Source organism: Heptranchias perlo, chromosome 28 (assembly GCF_035084215.1).
Source record: "Heptranchias perlo isolate sHepPer1 chromosome 28, sHepPer1.hap1, whole genome shotgun sequence".
Taxonomy (NCBI): domain Eukaryota; kingdom Metazoa; phylum Chordata; class Chondrichthyes; order Hexanchiformes; family Hexanchidae; genus Heptranchias; species Heptranchias perlo.
The window spans coordinates 36,613,682-36,635,832 of NC_090352.1; the positions used below are offsets into that span (position 1 = coordinate 36,613,682).

At 38.8% G+C, this 22,151-nt stretch overlaps 1 protein-coding gene across 2 annotated transcripts in view; it reads left to right on the top strand.

Moving 5' to 3' along the window:
* The window catches only part of brip1 (BRCA1 interacting helicase 1), a 200,265-nt gene that overhangs the window by 64,542 nt on the left and 113,572 nt on the right, over positions 1 to 22,151 (top strand). The window lies entirely within an intron of this gene.

The window sequence follows — 22,151 nt, forward strand, 5'->3', positions numbered from 1 at the left end:
TGGGCAGTTGCAAAATAAAATGGACTAAAAATGGCTGTGAAATAACACATAAGAAAAGTTATCTCTGTGGTTCTGAATTCATGTGAGTAATTTCATCAGTTAACATTATCAAACTGTATTATTTGTCTATTTCTATAAATGGACTCTGTAGGAAGCCAGGTTAGAAAATTTTAGTGTACCTAGGTACTGCTGTGCAGTTTTGTTTCCTGATTTGTTTTTGGACTGGTCCAAAGTTTCCTTAATTAGTATGTATCTCATACTAATTAATGAAACCACTCTAAGTGCTTGTGAGTTGCTCTGGTTACATACATTACTGCAGTAACTTGGGAAGCAAGTAAGGACGTTAAATGTCAGACCTTCATAGGAGGAGAAATAACTTGTTGAACTTGAAAATATTTCCTAATAATTAGGAAGTATTGTATTCAATGGGCCAGATTTCACTCAACGGCGAACAAATGGTGCCTGCCATTCGATAGACCTTAGTAAACTTTTCATGGGCTTTTGCATGGCGAGTTCCTCTCAATCCAGCGCGATGCCCTTTCCTGGGCATCTGGGACTTGTGTGAGCTGGGCAAGCAACTGTCTATCCCCTTAACCAATTAGATTGAAGCATGTTAATAAACAACGCAGGATTAGAACCAGGAAACGTAAGTTAGAGTAGTAAATTCAATGCCGAATCAGGTACAAAAGCGAAATAAAAAGAGAGTAAGAAATATTGAAAAAAGAGACAGAAAGAAATATTTTTTTAAATGTCCAACAACAATTAAAATCTGAATTAATGAGACCTCACACTTGTAAAAGTAAATTTTCAGTGCCAGAGAGGTTGTTTGGCAGCAATTAAGACTTACCACGCGTTAAAAGTATGCTTAGCCTTAAATAACTTGACGTACCTTTTTTTGGCGCGATTACTTCGTAACCATCAGAGCAGTACAGGGACTTTACAGTTCTGTTCATCTGAATGGTGAGTCAGCCGGCGAGATGTCCTTCCCGCGAAGGACATCTTACAGAGGAGCAGGGCATCTGGTACAGCAACTTCCGGATTTCCGCGTTTAACGGCACATGTGCGGTCCCGGAAGTTGCACTACCATTTGCACTGAAATAACAGTGAGTGCTATTAGGTTTGCCATCATTTTCAGAGCAAAATCTGGCCCAATATTTTTTCTTGGAGAACAAGGAGAGTAGTTTGTATGGAATGTACTCTCCCTGGCTCCACCTTCTCCTTTAAAGCAAATGTGTATAGCAAATATCACAGTCAATTTTACTCTGAGAAAGAAAAGAATGACTAAACAAACAGGCTAGGACTGGGTGACATAATGGATTAGATACAGTTTATTCACCAGAAGGATCTATTTGAATCCAATGTAGACGGATGGGATAAAAATATACTCCCTCTGATGACTGTAAAAGCCATGCTAAATGATTTTAGGGGAGTCTTGATCTAGTTCCTTCTGGCTGCCAGAAAACTGCCCTTGGTTGGAATAATTGGCACTAAATTATCAACATAAATCAGAGAGGTCAGGAGAAAGCCTAGCGCAGTAAGTGGCACTCTTAATGCAGGGCAGAATGAACTTTATTCTGCATCTGACTTCATCTATACCTGATGTGGGAGTGTTTCCAGAAAGGAGGAGAAAATGGAAAAATGTTTCATTTTCGAGCATGGGCACCCTAATTGAAATGAATACAAAAATGAACAGTAAATATAAAAAGAGAAGACCTTTTGTAAATGTGTATTAATCTTATAGATTCTAGAGACCAAAGTAGGTTAAGTTGCAGTATATTTTTTAATGGATCTTTAAATTTTACAATTAATTTGAATTTTTAGTAGTAGACTTCTTACTGAACTAAATATATTTGTGGTAAATGCTTGTTTTTGTTTTAATTTATGAAGTGGAGCTAAAACGAACAAGTACAATGAAACTCATTTTATAACTGCAACCTTTGGGACTGACTTAGGGTGGTCTTTTTACATGGGTGGCCACATAATCATGATTAATTTACTGCTGGGACCAGCAATAATGTTCACTATAAACAGGTGGTCTCTCTGTCTATAAGTGTTCTGCAAGCGGGTTTTACTGTAGATTACAGAATATAATTTATTTGTTAGAATGTGATGCTTTGTATTTTGTGACTGGATAATCCTGACAACGATGTAGCAAGTGACGTTAGTGGCAAAACTGTTGTCATGTGCACCTTGAACTCATTCATTTTCCGTTTTGAATGATCAAGAGAAGGGGGGGAGGGGAGATACTACAATTTAAAACATAGTGAATGGACTATTAGTATAATTGTATTGATAAAAAAAAATGAGAGGAACTGTTATTGTGAGACTCAGATGTTGACTATGTTATATAGATAAAATTTCAAACTCTGTGTTGGTTGTTTTTGTGGGTTTCTATTTTTCCCCTATCCGTCTTTTAGATTTCTATAAGGTGTGCACTCTTTGCCTGCCCCAATGGCCAAGATAACTTTCTAGGCTAATCTCTACATAGTTGTCCACTAGGAGATGTGTAAGAGTGAAATTTGATTTTCTTTTGATTTCTGTAGAAAATCATTTGATCACTGCTCAGTGCCTTCCCTCACAGTGCAGCTGAGAATAAGAACTCATGGTTGTGAAATCGAAAGCATGACCCAATGTTTTGCCACTAGTCATTAGTGCTCTTAAAACTTCCTGAAATATTTTGCTGAAGGGGAAACAAAATTGTTGTTAAACGTTTTGCCATTGCACTCTGTTAAGTGTATAAGTGAGCTTTTATTTTATTTGGTTTCTTCCACCCGTTTTTTCCCCTCCTTTTCTGAGTGTGTGGATTCCTTTTGGCATACGGTTCCATGGGCATCGGGCACCCTTTAGTATTTTATCCAAGTGGCCATTCTTAATATGGAGGCTTAGATGGTGAGTGTTGATTCACTCTTTAACCATGGATAACATCACAGACCTGTCCTTACCCAACATCATTGCGTGCACACTTCCAGCAGGGATCTGTGGATCATGATTGGAAGTGGAAACTCTAGCTCATTTTCCCCATCCCAATCATGGAGTATGGAGACCAATTGTGACACTCCTGCTGCCACTTGGGCTGAAACTAAGTATCAGCATAGACCTGGGATTAAATTTCAGACCTTCCTGGTAGCAGATAAGGTGGTTAAAAAGGCATACGGGATACTTTCCTTTATTAGCTGAGGCATAGAACATAAGAGCAGGGAGGTTATGCTTGAACTGTATAAAACATTGGTTAGGCCACAACTTGAGTATTGCGGACAGTTCTGGTCACCACATTACAGGAAGGATGTGATTGCACTAAAGAGGATACAGAGGAGATTTATTAGCATGTTGCCGAGGCTGGAGAATTTTAGCTATGAGAAAAGATTGGATAGGCTGGGGTGTTTTCTTTGGAACAAAAGAGGCTGAGGAGAGATTTAATTGAGTTTTATAAAATTATGACTGGACTAGATGGAATGGATAGGGACGACCTATTTCCCTTAGCAGAGGGATCAGTGACCAGGGGGCATAGATTTAATGTAATTGGTAGAAGGATTAGAGGGGAGCTGAGGCGAATTTTTTTCACCCAGAGGGTGGTGGGGGTCTGGAACTCACTGCCTGAAAGGGTGGTAGAGGCAGAAACCCTCAACTCATTTAAAAAGTACTTGAATGTGCACTTGAAGTGCCGTAACCTATAGGGCTATGGACCAAGTGCAGGAAAGTGGGAATAAGCTGGATAGCTCTTTTTCGGCCGGCATGGACATGATGGGCCGAATGGCCTCCTTCTGTGCCGTAACTTTCTATGATTCTATGGTCTATATGGTTCAGCCATTCTCACACACTTCCTTAACTAACTGAGTCATCAGGGAAGCTTTGGCTATAGAGAGTCAAATGGAGAGAATTATTTCCCTTCTCAAACCAACTCACCTGACTGTTTACTTGGGGAGAACATGTGGAAATGAGTGATCAGCCAATACCTCCCCTGTTCTCTGAAGACATAGATTCCTTGCTTGGAGTACAGCTCCATTGGCACTGGGCACATTTGGTACTTCACTTAAGCAGCCATTGTTCATGTATGAGCCTAGACGTTGAGTGTCGGCAGGCTGTTGGACCAGAGAGACATCACAGCCTAGTTTGATCCTGTCTTTACCTGATATCCGCAGGTGCACATTGAGCAAGGGTGACAGGATAACAATTAGGATGGAAACCATGGGTTTTTTGTCCCCTTTCTTAAGGAAGCCAAGGCCAATTGTAGCAGGGTTAACCATCTCTCCAGATAAGATCACCTAATATACCATAGGTGGTCTGCTAGGATCAGTTAGATGCTGCCCTAACCAGCTGAGCCATGGGGTGAACCCAGAACTCAGGTTTCTTTTTTGAAGTGCATTTACTTGTCTACAGTTAGAAGAAAACTTACAAATTATGCCATGAAACAAAAATGTAATTTGTGGCTTTGTGACACAGTGGTGTACCACTGCTTACTCTGTAGAATGTTAGGAAACAGGATCACGGCCATATTTCCACACAGTGTGAGACCTTGAAGCACTGAACAGAAATGGTTGGTTCATTAGTTGTTGACGGAACAGTACTGTCTGGAAGCTTGCCAGCTTTCTCAAACAGAAATATGACAGAAAAACCCAAGGAAGAGGAGAAAATTACTGTACTTCTAAAACTGGGGCAGTAAAAATAAAATATTTAGAAATCTGGCGTTTGAGGCTATTGATAATAGGACATTACACTGGCTGAAGAACAAGATATTAATTCATTAAATCAAATGAACATTTAACAGTATAGTTTCAGATCTGAAAAAGAAGTTGGAATTCAGTTAAGTACTTGAAGCAAAGTTACTTAATGGGGTTGCAATTAGCAGAATTTTCTGTAGAAATAAATGGGAGAAAACTTTGGCCTAAAACAAAAAACAATTGTATTTGCCCGACCTACATTTAATTATTTCATCAAAACCAGTTGACATTGATAAATTTAATTAAATCAGTAATTCTGCATTGTCTAGTGTTAGCTAATGTCTCAGTTAAAGCTTTGCCTGGATTGCACCACAGAAACAGATGCCCCATAAACTGTTTAAGATGTAATAAGAATAGCTTGAGACTTCAGCATCCTACATAGTATAAATGTGTGGTGTAGTTTCTGTAGTTTCTGTCAAGATCCATCAGATGGCTGCAAAGGCCAAGATTTGTAGGGATGTTGTAAATGAATACTTCCAGCAGTCGTGGTTTTAGCTTTTGTTGCTGCATGTACTTTAGAGAATACATGACAGATTATTGATAATGCCATTCCAACTTCTACGGGCAATGTGGGGGGAGGGGAGATGAAGCAAAATACATGTCCATTATAGTTTTGGCAATCGCTGACCCTTAAAGTCCACCAGTCATTATCCGCGATTGTTTGTGTTGATTCCATGTTGTGCAGCCTTTGGAAATGTGACACTTCAGTTGCATTCTCCCCTTTAGTTAAGCTTCTGATTGGGTGACTAACAAAGGGTTTGGAAAAAATATTGTGTGGACATACGGATCTTGGACTTGAAAGTGTCAAAACATGCACGTCCTCCTGACGTTTTAAAATGCATAAATTGGTGCTATTCAGTCTTAAACCTGTAATTACATAGCATTAATGATTAGTTTGGTTTTGAAGTACTAGAAAAGTATTGCATGCATGATGGCCTTTTATATTTAATATATTTGATCCTGTGCTATTATATACCTTGCAAATTACCATCATGCTCAATTTGAAGATGATTTTAGAAAGTTTCTTGTGTCTGCAAAGTACATAATGTGTAATCTACTTTGTACACATTGGAAGAATGTTTCTGTAATTTTTATGAAGTTGGTCTCCATGCACGCATTTCACAACCATGCACCATGCAGGAAAAGGTCTCGCACAACTGGGCAAAACCTAAAAAGGATTTGCCTAGTACAATAATGATGCAATAAAAAGCTTCTGCTTTTAAGGGCCCTCACTCAGTGAGCCAAGCCAATTGTAAAGTGCTGTCCAGTGGCAGAAGAGGGATACTACATCATTCTGATGATGCCTCACAGGTCCAGCAGGATGATATTGATATTTTCTGCAGATCCTTGATTTTGGACACATGGAATTTTTAATTCTTCTTCCAGCCAATTTGTTTTGTGTCCAAACCATTGGAGTGAGGATCCTGCAACTTGTCCTCCCCACTGTAAGAATCTGTATGTTTGGCAGGAGACTAGACAGTTTCAAAGGGGGAAAATGGGTGTGTTTCACAAAATAACAATCAGATAATAAACTTGGATCAGATACAAGTGTAGCACTTAATTTTTTAAATATAACTCATTAAGTTGTGATAATATTATGTAATATTGCAGTACAAATTTTCAATGTTATCATTTACTGAATTGCTGCAGTATTTAATGAAAAAAACCTATTTAAGAACCTATTAAACCTATTAAAAACCTATTAAAGAATCAATGCCATTTTTCTGCATGTTTACGTTAGGATTGTTTTAATGCCAACTGATATCACTTCCTTTCTTGCCCTACTATACTTAATTTCCGTTGATTTAAATAATAAAAGTAAGTGAATCTGTAGAATAAGAGTTTTTCTATTCCAAAATGATGAAAAAGGAAATGTTAGAGTCTAGTTTTAAATTCACTGTTCCAAAGGTGAATGAGGTGGAGGTAGAGGAGAGGTGTTGGTATCTGTCTCTCTAATTTGTCATCTCAACTTTAGAGTTGTTCTTAAGATTTTGATCAAACTTAGACCCATCTTCCTGCCCATGAAAACTACCTTGTTACTTGTGTAACTTAAGACTTACCGTCACTGTGTTCCAATAAAATGTTTGTAAACAGCAATGTGTTGCCTAGGTAAAAAGGCAGATTTTATTAATGTTGAAGCCTTGGTAATGTAGCCTATTTTACTGAAACAATATATGATGTCTTAATGCAGATTGTACTGGCAAATCTGGTAGGACTAAAATTGAGTTACATTGACCAAGTTATAGATTTACTGCTGTGTTATGATATGACTTTCTGTCACATAATGCATGTGTAAGAAAGATTAGAGATGATAGCATTTCTTCGTCTTCAACAAAAGTAAGGTTAATGGTGATCACAAACAATGGTAGTGGACATGACAGTATTGCTTGTGTAAGGAGAGTTGATGGCTGTTTTCTCTTGACAGTGGAAGATTAAACTGATAATATGATAAATGTGTGTTGGAGGATGCTATAATCTGACCTGACTAGGATTAGCTGATCTCTTGTTTTCATCAATACTCTGCTGTTTTTCTGTGCTCTTGTCTATTATTCTGTCTGTCAACTCCTATAATGAGAACCTGAAGATGGATTTTTCCCTGAGTGCGTCATGATAGTTTTCCAAATTGAGGTGCTATTTTGAACCTTTATAAAATGTAACTGTATATTTAGAAGAAGTATGCATATCATTGTATTGTATCATTTCTGACCAATTGAAAACTGGCACAGGAGGTTTCCTAGATCCTTGGTAGGTATTTACAGCTTACACTCAACTGCAAAATGCAAGAATCTATTTGTGAAGCACGGGGACTTTTAAACAGCCTCCAAGATGCAATATTTGTAAAGTTTAAAAAATATTTTTGTAAAACAATTTGTATACAAAGTAGTTTGTAATTTTTGAAAATCCTATTCTTGTAAATTGAACATTTGTATGTCAGAAATTGTGATTTTTTTTTCCCTCCCCACCCTATCAATTAAGTACTTCTGATATCAGAAGACCACTATTGTCTTGTGTTGATGGTGTTGCAGCCTAATCTGCGTTATCAGTAAACTCCTACATGGATCACAGTTGTGTGCGAGTTGCTGTCTAGTTTTGACCTTGTACCTCTGTCGCGTGGCTTTCTGGCTTTTGTACGCACTGGCCGAGAAAAACTTCGAACTACATGCATCTCTGTTATGCACCCCAACCTTTTGGTCTGCATGTCATGGTTCTCTGAATTGAATCTATTCCCGTTAAACGTATATCTGATTTTCAGCACTGTTTTAAACACTTAGTAAGCGCATGTACTATCAAGGAATAGGTATAAAGCATGCTGCAATTAAAAACAAAAGAACACTAATTTTATCGTGAGAAACAGAAGATCACCTCACAGGTGAGGTACCATATTTATACAATTAGTGTACCTGACTGCATAGCTAACACAAAGGACAATGTCATGAGTGTGTTATGTCTGTTTGGACAGGACCTAGTGATAGAGTCTGACGTGTACTGTTGCTAACAATTATTGTTGTCTCTGCGATGTGGTATGACACGGGTCATGGGCCACTTCATTGTGTAAGTACAGTTTTATATTTATAAAAGGACAGTTTAGAATTGCTTGAGGCATTTTGGATATGATAGTTTCAATGGTTAGACTCTATTGATGACTAATTAGCGGGTATGGAGCTGCAGATTACATACTTATCTTACGAGCCCATATTATTATATGTATAACAGAAGAGGCTTTCACAATTAATAGGGAAGAAATTTAGAATTTAAAAAAAAATTGAACCCAACAGCACATTGTCTTCCAATGTGCTGCACTACAGAGTGATAATGTGGGATTGAATCGATGATTTTCTAGCAAGTTCATGATCTTGGCCAAGGCTTCTGCTTTAGATTCTATGCAAAGGGTGGATGTATCCTTATGGGAAGAAGAGGAGAACTGACAACTGAGTTGCTTTGGATTTTTAAATTTGTTTTTAGGAAGTGGGCAGCGGCTGCAAGACAGCCTTTTATTGCCCAGAGAAGGTGGTGGCGGACCTTCTCCTTGAACTGCTGCAATCCTTGTGGTAATGGTGCTCCCACAATGTTGTTAGGTAAGGAGTTCCAAGATTCTGACCCAGCAACAACAAACGATCGGCGATATGTTCAAGTCAGGATGTTGTGTGACTGGAACTTGGAAATGATGTAGAGGTCGTAGGAGAGGAAGGTGCTGTCATAGTAACCTTGGTGAGTTACTACAGTGCATCCTGTAGATCGGATATGCTGCAGCCACAGTGTGCCAGTGGTGGAAAGGGTGGATATTGAGTCCAGTGATGGGGACACTGATCAAGTGAACGGTTCTACCTTAGATGGTACTGAGTTTCTTGAGTGTTGTTGCAGCTGATCCCATCCAAGCAAGTGGTGAGTATTCCATCACACGCCTGACTTGAACCTTGTAGATGGTGGAGATGGTTTGATGGGTTAGGAAGTGAGTCACTCGTCGCAGAGCACCCATCCTCTGCTGTTTTTGTAGCCACGGTGTTGATATGGCTGATCCAGTTTAGCTTCTAGTCAATGTGACCCCCAGGTTGTTGATGGTGGGGGTCTCAGCAATGGTGGTGCCATTGAACGTTAAGGGGAGGTGGCTGAGCTTTATCTTGTTTCAGATCATTACCTGGCACATGTGGATTGCTCTCGAGCTCTAAGCAGCTGATTAGTGTTGCCTTCTTGGTTGACAGAATTCTGTGGGCGGAAAGCAAGAAGAAAATAACTTGGAAGAGATGAACAAAATACTAAAAATATATTTAGCTATGATTCAAAATTTGTTTCTGATATCTTTCCTGGAATAAGCAACTGGTCAGTTGTCACCTTATAGCCCAAGTGAGTAAGAGAGTTTTGAATCTACATCAAATCTACACAACAAAAATAGAAATAAAAACAGAAAATGCTGGAAATACTCAGCAGGTCAGGCAGCATCTGTGGAGAGAGAAACAGAGTTAATGTATCAGGTTGATGACCGATTATTTTTACAGTCAAAAACAGAGTTCATTATCTCTTTGGATGGTTAGAAACATGTCAAATAAATGAACTTGAATGTTAACCCTTTAGGAAATCTGGCAACATTTCCACACAAATATTAAAACTTATCTGGTTACAATTCTGGAATTCAGAAAATATTAACCTGTGCTTTTCTGTAAGTTTCCTTCATAATATTTCAGAAATGCTACTTTCCACCTTTTCTTTGGATTTTTGTGGTTTTGTTTTAAACTGTGATGTGGAGATGCCGGTGATGGACTGGGGTTGACAAACGTTGAATGCGAAACGTTCAAGGATTTCCACATTCACCTGACGAAGGAGAAAGCCTCCGAAAGCTTGTGATTTTCAAATAAAATTGTTGGACTATAACCTGGTATTGTAAGATTCTTTACATTTGTTTTAAACTAAACTAGGTTCTATCCACATGCTCTGTTTGATTCCTAGATCTGTCGGTGCTGCTTTACAAATTGTTGCTAGGAGGTGTGTGAGACTGGTCTGGGGGATACAGTCTCCAATTTTGCTTCCAGCCACTAGTTTCCACTTGCCATCTTCTAGTGAAAATTGGTAATTCGTGTATGTGGAAGATCAAAGGCATGAAGTCTCTGCAGATGTGTGACAAAATAGGAACATTTTCAAAACTGTTAAGGACACTTAAAAGGGCTGAAGGCGAGCATTTTGCATGATTGAAAAGTGAAAGTAAATAAATGGTATATTTCATACTTTCATGAGCAGCTTAGGTAGATTGGGAAGTAAACCTATGAAGGCTTTTATTTTTCTGACAGTAGTAACAGATACCAAAATGTGCTCAACTGCTATATTATGCTACATGTTTGTATTCAGTGCCCAACAATTAAAGTCTGTGTCAAAACTGAGTAATACCGTCGAAGAGCGAAGTTTGGCGATCAAGGGTTATGATGGTCTCATGGTTGGCTTGTACTTAGAAAAAGTTCTGATGGACAGTATTAATCGTCACTTAGAAAGGCACAGATTAATCAAGGACAGTCAACATGGATTTGTTACGGGAAGGTTGCGTCTGACTGACTTGATTGAATTTTTTGAGGTGGTAACAAGGAGGGTCGATGAGGGTAGCGTGTTTGATGTAGTCTGCGTGGATTTTAGCAAGATCCCATGTGGCAGACTGGTCAAATAAGTAAAAGCCCACGGGATCCAAGGGCAAGTGGCAAGTTGGATCCAAAATTGGCTCAGTGGCAGGAAGCAAAGGGTAATGGTCGACGGGTGTTTTGTGACTGGAAGGTTGTTTCCAGTAGGGTTCTGCAGGGCTCAGTACGAGGTCCCTTGCTTTTTGTGGTATATATCAATGATTTAGACTTAAATGTAGGGGGCATGATTAAGAAGTTTGCAGATGATACGAAAGTTGGCTGTGAGGAAGAAAGCTGTAGACTGCAGGAAGGTATCAATGGACTGGGCAGAAAAGTGGCAAATGGAATTCAATCTGGAGAAGTGTGAGATAATGCATTTGGGGAGGGCAAATAAGGCAAGGGAATATACAATAAATGGTAGGATACTCAGAAGTGTAGAGGAACAGAGGTACTTTGGAGTGCATGTCCACAGATCCCTGAAGGTAGCAGGACAGGTAGATAAGGTGGTTAAGAAGGCATACGGGATACTTTCCTTTATTAGCTGAGGCATAGAATATAAGAGCAGGGAGGTTATGCTGGAACTGTATAAAACACTAGGTAGGCCACAACTGGAGCACTGCGTACAGTTCTGGTCACCCCAATATAGGAAAGATGTGGTTGCACTAGAGAGGGTACAGAGGAGATTTACGAGGATGTTGCCAGGATTGGAGAATTTTAGCTATGAGGAAAGATTGGGTAGACTGGGGTGTTTTCTTTGAAACAGAGGAGGCTGAGGTGTATAAAATTATGAGGGGCCTAGATAGAGTGGATAGGAGGGACCCGTTTCCCTTAACAGAGAGATCGATAACCAGGGGGCATTGATTTATGGTAATTGGTAGAAGGTTTAGAGGGGACCTGAGGAGAAATTTTTTCACCCAGAGGTTGGTGGGGGTCTGGAACTCACCGCCTGAAAGGGTGGTAGAGGCAGAAACCCTCATCGCATTTAAAAAGTACTTGGATATGCATTTGAAGTGCCAAAACCTACAAGGCTATGGACCAAGAGCTGGAAAGTGGGATTAGGCTGGAAAGCTCTTTTTCGGCCAGCACAGACACGACGGGCCGAATGGTCTCCTTCCGTGCCATAAATTTCCATGATTCTGTGGCCGATTGTTCAATTCTGTACATGTGCCAGTTGGGTACCAGTTAGGTAATTGTATTGGTCTGAATAGCTTGAAGGAAGGTTGTTTTATCTTACAGGTAATCTATTGGTGATTTTTGTTGTACCATAATACATCTTGATTTTGAAGTTTAGAGATAACAGTACAAAAAGTACAGTTGCCTTCTCCCATAATGGAAAAGGAGGGTTACTTTATTTGCAAAAGAAACATAGTTCCAAATTTATGAATTTATTTGGTGTCAGTATTTTACCAACCAGGATGTAACTTCCTGCCCATAACGTAAATAAACAGCATATGTTTTCTTAAATGTATTGCTATGAAGAATAATGTCCCCTTGTTTTCCCTCTTCCACAAAACACTTAAGCTTTTCCTATATCACATTTCAAATGATAGTGTGCTTATAGGTTACCATTGACAAAAACATTATCCTGCTGTGTTTATTATGCACTTTGTATGAATTATTTATTTGCATTTAAGATGTCTGTCAGCATTAGAGTTGAGTGAGTTTGGTAACATTCTCAAGTAACTTGTAGGAATCAATGAAGAGGCCGAAGCAGTTACGGTGACAAATGGGGTGGCTGATAAACCACAGAATCAACAATTTGTTAATTGTATTCTCTCTAAAGAAAGAGTGTGTACATTTCATTTTGCTTTTATGTTTCTTTTGATTTAGGACTCGAATGGTAATATATTTGCGACTTTAAAAAACAATTATTATACCTCTTCCCCATATTTTGTAAGTTGCTCTTTCCACTTTTAAGTGTCATGCATCTTTCCTCAACTGAAACTCCTTGCAAAATTGGCTCCTAGGAGCGATGAGAGAGCAATACAGGCTGGTCACTCTCTTTCCACCAGGAGAAGTGGCTCACCTCTGCTTAATGGCTTCTCCTACTGATTTGTACGTTTTTAGTTATAGATAAAATAATTGTGGTTTTAATGTATAATTCTTTTAATGAGAAGATTGTACTGCACTTTATAGATGAACTGAATTATTTTTCTTTCAAAATTAAGCTAGTGAATGTTTTCTTGAATTGCAGGAACAGAAGAAGCCAAGTTTTCATGAACAGCATTATCATTGAATTTTCCTTTTTCCTCTGCCTTCCCAAAAATTTAGAATTGAAAGAGTAGACAGAGTAATTATTTGATAACTGTACAGGATATGAAATATTCCAACATTCTGTAATAGGAAGAAACTTGCACTCCCTATAACTTAAAGGTCAAATCAACAGACTAACAAATGGCCCAAAATTTATCTCATAATGAAAAATGTTTTCCACCATAATTGACAACCCGCTGACAAAATCGCAGCAATACATTGCTTTGAAGCTTGCAATTCCTGAGAATGCATTTTTATTCGTGACTCATTAATGACTTAAAAAACATGCTTTCTTCCATATTTTGTGAAGAACAATTCTCCTCCCCTCCCATTACTCTTATCGGACTCAGCACGAATAAAGTATTTATTCAATATCTGTGTATTTCTGATCAAGACAAAAGCAGTAAATATACTAAATATACCTAATATATGCTGGTTGCTTATGCAACAAAAAGAAATATGTTGCATATTATATCTGGAGTTAGACCTCAAACAAGTTATGACTACATATTAATGTGTATTGTGATTTTTAACACCTTCACTGACTAACTATTTATTTAGAATATCTAGATTAGGGTCACATAATGGAGCTGTTCCATTAACTAGCTGATTCAGTGATTTAATATAATGCAAACTTGAAAATCAGTTGAATTGGTAAAGCATTGGGATTTAAATGAGAGCATTATTGATGACTCCAGTGGCTTTGATACTAAGTCTGATGAGGTTTTTTGGGTTTAGGAGAAAATCTTCACGCAGGTGGATTTAAATGTTCTACATTACTGGGACTTGAATGCAGAACCATTGGTCTGTAAATTGTGTTCCCAATTATGCTGTATTGGGTTGCCACATAATCCTGATCCCTCAATCAGAATGTCTAAATATGGCCATCAAATGTGGGGGAGAAAAAGAAGGATTCACTCACTCCTTGTACTTCCATTGCATGGTGTAAGGAGAATTATCTTCTAACTCCACAAATACTTATGGGAATGTGCAAAGTGTTTGTGCCTGCTTAGAGAGAGCTCTGATCACTGTTATCGGTTGCATTATAAATTTGGAGATGGTCAAGACTGCTTTTAAAAAAAAGAACTTTGGACAGGATGCAAAATATTAATGAGGTAATATTAAACATTAGAGATTGAAACTTTCATGTTCCTTGAAAATTACTAGACAAATTATTAACTGTATATGTACTGTTTTTGTATAGTTTTAAATTGTATTAGAAGTTCTTGAGATATCTTTTTTAAACCTAGCCAGGAAAATATTCTTGGTGTACAGTACGTTAGTGGGAAAAATGGTGTAATGTCCCTTATTACAAAAACTGCTGTCGTCATCTGCTGTGTTAGAAAGGGAGTGTCAGAAACTAGAAGGATCACTCAGAAATCAAAGATGCTTTTACACAAGATCAAGATAAGGACCATTAGGGTCTGTGTCGCCGCACTGTCTGCATTAAGATAAAAACTGGCCTGGCGCCTAGCACTAGGATGATCCATTCAATATGTGTCATATCAAAGTGGAAGCCTTCAGCAGACATGGAAAAAATGCTGGCCTGCATAAATTTTAACAGTGCCTTGCTGCACTCTCAATTTTTTTTTGCTTTGGCTTTGTTCTGCAACAAAGCTTACAACCTAATAATCTGTTCAAATGTATGGCCTTGATTTATGGGATAATGAGCTAAAAGAGTTCTCTTTTATACTGGGGTTTTAACTCATAACACTTAATATTTATTATTAATGTTGTGCCCAAAAATGCTTACAGGTTTAAGTTTCACATCTGTATATTATTCCAGAATCTTTGTTTATAGATTAGAAGATGATTAGGGCTCTTGGGACACTGAACTTTACATTTCATGCCAGGAAGTCCATTACAATTGGCAATATTACTTTAACAATGCAGCAGTAAAAACGTAATTGTTTTTGTTTGCGTACGTGTTTGTAGTTTTTTCTTTGTGTGGTTTTGGCCTCAAAGTGCTCCAGTAATGTATCTAATTTAGGCCTTAAAGTCTTTTGCACCTGCATACTCTAGTGTTAACCAAACTGCAAGTGATACAGTATCAATGCCAGTAGTGATATCACTGCAGCAAAGAGGTAAGCAGTAAATCTTTAATGATTGCTTATCATAGTATCATAGTAGGTACAGCACAGGAGGAGGCCATTCGGCCAACTATGCCTGTGTTGGCTCTTTGAAAGAGCTATCCAATTAGTCCCATTCCCCTGCTCTTTCCCCATAGCCCTGTAATTTTTTTCTCCTTCAAGTATTTATCCAATTCCCTTTGGAAAATTACTATTGAATTTGCTTCCACCACCCTTTCAGGCTGTGCATTCCAGATCATAACAACTCGCTGCGTAAAAAAATGTTTCCTCATGTCACCGCTGGCTCTTTTGCTGATCACTTTAAATCTGTGTCCTCTGGTCACCGACCCGTCTGCCACTGGAAACAGTTTCTCCTTATTTACTCTGTCAAAACTGTTCATGATTTTGAACACCTCTATGAAATCTCCCCTTATAAAGCACAAAAGTATCCAACAAAGAATTTTAATTGATATGATAATTTCAGATGGGGATTATTGCAAAGTACCTTAACACTCCCAAACATCTGAGGATGTTTGGTGAACATGGCACACTGAATGTTCTTAGCTCTGAAATTACAACTCTGTTCTGGTATTAAAACTTTCCAATGTGGTACTGTTAACTACCTGTAGTTTCAATAGAGTTCAAAGGGACCAGTGCCACACTTATTTTGCATACTGATTTATATTTATATTTTTATTTTTTAAGGATCTCAATCCTGTCTTTCTCATCCTCGGCACTTTGGTCTACTCCTGTTTCTATATTCCATCCCACTGGGCCCTTCAGCCCCTCGAGCCTATTCAGTTAGATCAAAGCTGATCTGTACGTCAGTTCTGTTTACCCACGTTTGCTTCATATCCTTAGCTAACAACAATCTATTGACCTCAGTCTTGGAAAAATTGAATTGACCCAGCACCCACAGCCTTTTGAGGGAGAGAGTTCCAGATTTCCCCTACCCTTTGTGTGAAAAAGTGCTTCCTGACTTCACTTCTAAATGGCCTAGCTCTAATTTTAAGATTATGCTCCTGAGTTTGTTGGGGGGGGTGGTGGAAAGTGGCAATGAGGAGGAGGCCTCCTTGACAATGTTTGACTTGAAGCCAGAGTTAATGTTGGGGGCTTGCTGGGCTGTGCCCACCTGATTGTATTCTACTGTGGCCTCAATGGGACAGGACACATCCAAGGATGCTGATGAAAGAACCTGGGGTTTTGGCTGATGGGTATGATTCTGTGAGTACAACTATGATATGCTGTTGCTTTACAAGCCTGTAGGACTTTTCTCTCAGCTTAAACACCAGACCCCAAATGTTGGTTAGGATAGTCTTGATCCAATGCCTAGGTCATTGTCGATAGGTCTGTCTGATATTTCTCTTATTGTTCTGTTTTGCAATCGTTGGTTTACTTGCTGTCCAATTCTGAAGACATTAAGAATCAATCACATATTTTGGGATTGGAGTTATGCGTAGTCTGAACCAGATAATGGCCGGCAAGTTCCTTTACCTGAAAGAAATTATAAACAATTTTACAACACCAAGTTATAGTCCAGCAATTTGATTTTAAATTCACAAGCTTTCGGAGGCTACCTCCTTCCTCAGGTGAACGATGTGGACCAGACTTCTCCACATCATGTGGACCGGCATCTCCACATCATGAAAGAAATTAGTCTGCTTTAATCAGCTTTTATGGTATTTTTTCTGGTGGTAGCCTACAAATGACCAGATATGTTAAATTCAGTTTCACACATTGCAAAGATGGGATTTGAACTCACCACTTCTGGGTTGCTAGTCCAGTACCATAACCACTAGGCTACTATACCTATAATTTGTAACATAAAGGCACAAGGAAGATAACATTTACAGGAAAATGATAAAACTTACTTAAATATTAGCACTTTTTGTTAGAAATATTTTCCACTAATGTTTACCATTCGACGCCTGTGCCGTGAGAAGTCTGGTCCTGAGGTTTATGTGACTTCCTAGACACCTCTTACTGAAGAAACTCAACAAGATTGCTGGTTACAGCTCCCAGCATGCATCTGTGACAACTGTAGAATTCTTTTGTGATTGACAGCAAGACTGACCATTCACAGAATATACGTATATCTGAAGTGAAAAGTGGGGAGTTGGAAGGACTTGGCCAGGAATGGTTTGGAATGTGAAACACCAGCTGTGTTTATTTTGATTACTTCATATCAGAACTTAAAAAGAAAACAAATGATTCTTATAAACTGTGACAAGTTCTGTAAGTACTGTACCATTATTGAATGAATGAAAGTCTTGAATTTAAACACATTTTTTAACCAGAACCTTTTGGCAACACTTAAGTATTGGCAGAGATATTTGCTACAAAAGGAAAGATGTAAATTAGTTTAATCTTTTTTTTAATGTTAATATATTTCTTGGCCTCTGCTGTAGAAACTTAGGCTCTAAACAGTTGGACAGTAAATATGCTGCTTACACGCAAAGATTTATTTATGTAAATATGGTATGTTAGCAAAACAAGCACATTTATTTATCCACTTGCTTTGGGTTGGAAAATATTAATTTTCCAGGAACTAATCAAAACTAACTTTGTCTCTGGGGAGATCGCTTGCAAACTTCTTACCAAATTCTTTCATTGAATATTGGCTAGTGATTATTGAAGAATGGGAGAGGAAATCGAAAGCTGGTGCAGTTGATATAATCCTTGCATGTCCTTGATGTACTGGTGTATACGTGGGGAAATCAGAAATTGCAGGGTCAGTTATTAATGGAGCTTCAAATCATGGTCACAGATGACTGCCAAGCCATTGGGCTCCCCTGATGATTTGGAGGAGTTGATAGTTGTGAATTCATAGCAATTAGTAGAATACATTTCTGTTGATTCAAACTTCTTTGGAGGGAAAGAATTGCTTCCAACGTTTAGTTTTTAATGGCCAAGATTTGTTTTAAAATGTTCAATTAGTTGGGAGCCTAAAAGCTACTTAGATATGCAATGATTTGGACTATCAGAGGCCTCATGATGAGAATTAATAATACACTAGACTCTCAAACTGAAACAGTGGGTGTGGGCAGAAAATTAATTATTTGATCCAGCTCTTGAATTGACAGTTTATTGGCTGAGACACCTCTGTACTATATTTTCTTCCTTTCCCTCTTCTTCTGACGACATGGACTCTTGTCATGGTAGAAAATAACAGTTCTAAGTGGGCATCACTTATGTTCGGCACTCGCTATCGAGGCTTACGCGTAAATAATGGACACTTAGTACTGTAGTTTCCACCACAAATGTATTTTGTTTAATTGTCTTTTTACCTCTGAGATGGTAACAGATATAAAGCTTTATCACCTGTAAGTGAGATTTGGAAACTTTATGAATATGCAAACAAACGGAAAGGTAGCCTATTGATCTATATTTATTTATGATTTATACAGTGACTACTGTATAATGGTTGTAATTTACTAATGGTTCAAAAATTTGGACAGACTGTTGCTTAGTCTGAAAGAAACTGTATTGGAGGCAGACGGCCAGTAAAATTCATCTCCAAATTTCTTGGAACAGAATTAATCTGGCTGTGAAAGTGACGAGCAAATTAAGACATTTGAAAGACAAACAAAAGTTTATAATGCATTTTCCAGTAACAGGAGATTGGACTGACTACCTTAATGAGGAGAAATAGTTTTTTTAATGTAAATCACTCTTTCTAAGATTTCAGAAAAGAGATTAGATTTGATGCAGCAATAACATTGGAAACATCTGGAAGTGTGTAAAAGCACTGGAAGTTGAGCAAGTGCAGTCTCCCATCAGATCTAATTCTGTTGGACTTCCTCCCTGGTGAGATTACTGTGTTACAAGGTAAAAGACAGTTGAATGAAAATATCCAGACCACAACATTTCTATATTTTGTTCACCCCATGACCAATACAATCTAAAATATGCTGTTTCAGTTTTGTTTCAATTACTTCATATAGCTTTATTCATATCACTTAAATTTATTCTAAGGTGGTAGGAATTTTACCAAAAAGAAACTTTGTGGTTTTCTGAACACTTACCTAGTTTACCAAAAAATATTAAATTGCAGCTATTTATTAGGAGTGAATCAGATTCTTAGGAATTTTTTGTTTTAATCAGATATTTATTCTGTTCTGTATATGCTGATCAGTCTGTACTAGATCTTGAGTTTCTGTGCCTCTACTATAGAAATGCTCACTAAAGTACTACAAATAGATTCAGTATGATGGTGATAATTATGGTCTGATAAATAATTTAACTCCATCATATCAGGAAGCATGTGTAAAATATCCTAAAGGTTTAAAAACAATGCAGTCCTTCCCATGCCCTCTCCTGAATCACCCTCCAAATGTGCGCACACGGACCTGATACCGCAATTAAAATTAAAGCAGGCATATGAAAATACAGAAGAAATTTACTACAGCCAGCCTTTTGCCTTTGTCACAATAGAGCTAAGCTATTACTGTAGTCTGGGTTGTGTTCTTGGTGGCTTCAACTTAAATCTAATAATTCAAACCTTATGTACTTCTCTCTGGGAGACGCAGTGATAAACTTGTCCTCTTCACAGTATGCTTATGCCTTGTCCAAGACAGACAAGCCAAGTGGTTATTTTGAAGTCTTCATATTCTACAGTCTGTTGCTTTTACAAGAAGTTATTAATTTTAGAAACTGTTTAAGACTGGAATTTAGTTAAAGTGCACAAAGTATAATTTAATGAAAGCATAGCTTTATTTTATTAAAGGTTTATAGGCAGTGGTTCAGACAAAATGTTAAAGTACACTGTATTTCCATGGGGGATGTAGCTTTTTGACCTGGTCTTCATCTGTTGCTTGAACACTGTAAACTGAAGTACTGACGGCCATTATGACCTCAGGATATGAACTTTTCATTGAAGCATGTTCTAGTTCATTGATGACATGTTGATTGGCTCATATGTTTGATACTACTGTATAATCTGAGAAAAATCTAGGACCTGCATATAAGCCTATTTGTTTAAGGTTTATAGTGGTCAATAACATTAGCCTTTAGTAATAAGTTCTTTTAGCTTTTGCTCAATTTTTTTAGACTTGAAGACCAATGTCACACACATGGAGAGTAAGTTGGAACACTCCATGAAGCCTACATGCTGGACAATACCCAGTCAGCGATTGAACCAGATGGAAGCAGATTCAATTGTGGCTTTCAAAAAGGAATTGGATAAATATTTGAAGGGAAAAAGTTTACATGGCTACGGGGAAAGAGTGGGGGAATGGGCCTAATTGGATTGCTCTTACAAAAAGCCGGCACGGGCTTGATGGGCTGAATGGCCTCCTGTACTGTAACCGTTCTATGATTCTAATACAATCATTCGTGACTGTAGCGATTACTGGAATGTCATATTTACCTCAATGTTGGCAAAAAGGAAGAGTTAAATTAATTTTGCACTTGAGAATCAATAATTGGGAATCAGGGGGAAAACTCTCCAGTGGCTGGAGTCATACCTAGCACAAAGGAAGATGGTAGTGGTTGTTGGAGGCCAATCATCTCAGCCCCAGGACATTGCTGCAGGAGTTCCTCAGGGCAGTGTCCTAGGCCCAACCATCTTCAGCTGCTTCATCAATGACCTTCCCTCCATCATAAGGTCAGAAATGGGGATGTTCGCTGATGACTGCACAGTGTTCAGTTCCATTCGCAACCCTTCAGATAATGAAGCAGTCCGAGCCTGCATGCAGCAAGACCTGGACAACATCCAGGCTTGGGCTCATAAGTGGCAAGTAACATTCGCGCCAGATAAGTGCCAGGCAATGACCATCTCCAACAAGAGAGAGTCTAACCACCTCCCCTTGACATTCAACGGCATTACCATCGCTGAATCCCCCACCATCAACATCCTGGGGGTCACCATTGACCAGAAACTTAACTGGACCAGCCATATAAATACTGTGGCTACGAGAGCAGGTCAGAGGTTGGGTATTCTGCGGCGAGTGACTCACCTCCTGACTCCCCAAAGCCTTTCCACCATCTACAAGGCACAAGTCAGGAGTGTGTTGGAATACTCTCCACTTGCCTGGATGAGTGCAGCTCCAACAACACTCAAGAAGCTCGACACCATCCAGGACAAAGCAGCCCGCTTGATTGGCACCTCATCCACCACCCTAAACATTCACTCCCTTCACCACCGGCGCACTGTGGCTGCAGTGTGCACCATCCACAGGATGCACTGCAGCAACTCGCCAAGGCTTCTTCGACAGCACCTCCCAAACCCGCGACCTCTACCACCTAGAAGGACAAGGGCAGCAGGTGCATGGGAACAACACCACCTGCACGTTCCCCTCCAAGTCACACACCATCCCGACTTGGAAATATATCGCTGTTCCTTCATTGTCGCTGGGTCAAAATCCTGGAACTCCCTTCCTAACAGCACAGTGGGAGAACCGTCACCACACGGACTGCAGCGGTTCAAGAAGGCGGCTCACCACCACCTTCTCGAGGGCAATTAGGGATGGGCAATAAATGCCGGCCTTGCCAGCGACGCCCACATCCCGTGAACGAATAAAAAAAAAAAAAAAATTTGCACTGAATACATGCCTTGAGAGGTTAGGAAGTAGGTAAACACCCGTGAATTCCCACTCTTGGCCCAAGCTGTCAGATGGAAACATTGAGCAGAGGGAAGCTATTTCCCCAGAAAGGTGGAATAATAAGTGTAGGTCTTGAACTTGCCCTTTTGCTTTAGCATAACTCATTCAAGGAAGTGGTTGAGATGTCACCTGCTAAACATTCCATTACTTTCTGTAAATTACATTATTGTGTAACACATTATGAGCTAGCTAAAACTCCAGCCTTGTGACTCATTGAAACTGTAAAATTACAAAAAATAAATGTTAACTGGTATCCGAGACATTCCTCCATTCCTCTGCATTGAGGAGGTATGGGATGGTAGATGGATACTTGACTAAATTGGGTGATATATAATTAATTTAGGTCCTTAATAGTAAGGCTGGAGAGTTAGAATATTTATTCATAGTATTCGCATCAAGTAGAAATTTAAG